This window comes from Phalaenopsis equestris, unplaced genomic scaffold (genome assembly GCF_001263595.1).
Source record: "Phalaenopsis equestris unplaced genomic scaffold, ASM126359v1 Scaffold000753, whole genome shotgun sequence".
Lineage (NCBI taxonomy): Eukaryota > Viridiplantae > Streptophyta > Magnoliopsida > Asparagales > Orchidaceae > Phalaenopsis > Phalaenopsis equestris.
In genome coordinates, this window is record NW_018165193.1 from 38,139 (window position 1) to 38,458 (window position 320).

At 42.5% G+C, this 320-nt stretch overlaps 1 protein-coding gene across 1 annotated transcript in view; it reads right to left on the reverse strand.

The window, feature by feature from the left end:
* Nucleotides 1-320, reverse strand: part of LOC110030690 — an 86,109-nt gene that overhangs the window by 24,545 nt on the left and 61,244 nt on the right. The gene's annotated exons all lie outside the window — the stretch shown is intronic.

A 320-nucleotide genomic window follows, 5' to 3' on the forward strand; every position in this document is an offset into this window, starting at 1 on the left:
CGAGAGAAGATGAAAAGAAAATCCCTACCTCCTCATTACCGGCAGAATATGTTTTCGAGATTCCATTACCTTCAACAGAGAGATCTACCAGTGAAGAAATTCAGAGCACAATTTCACCAGTTGTAGATGAAGTGTGATTTGATCAAACAAGAACAACATACCATAACCCATTATCTAAGGGGTTTGAAGCCAGCTATCAATAACATTGTGTAGCTGCAGCCTTATGGGTTGCTGAAAGATGTCCAGATCTTAGCCCTAAAAGTAGAGAAGTAGCAGAAACAGAGTAAGCAACCAGATCGCCACCCACCAGGCAACCACCC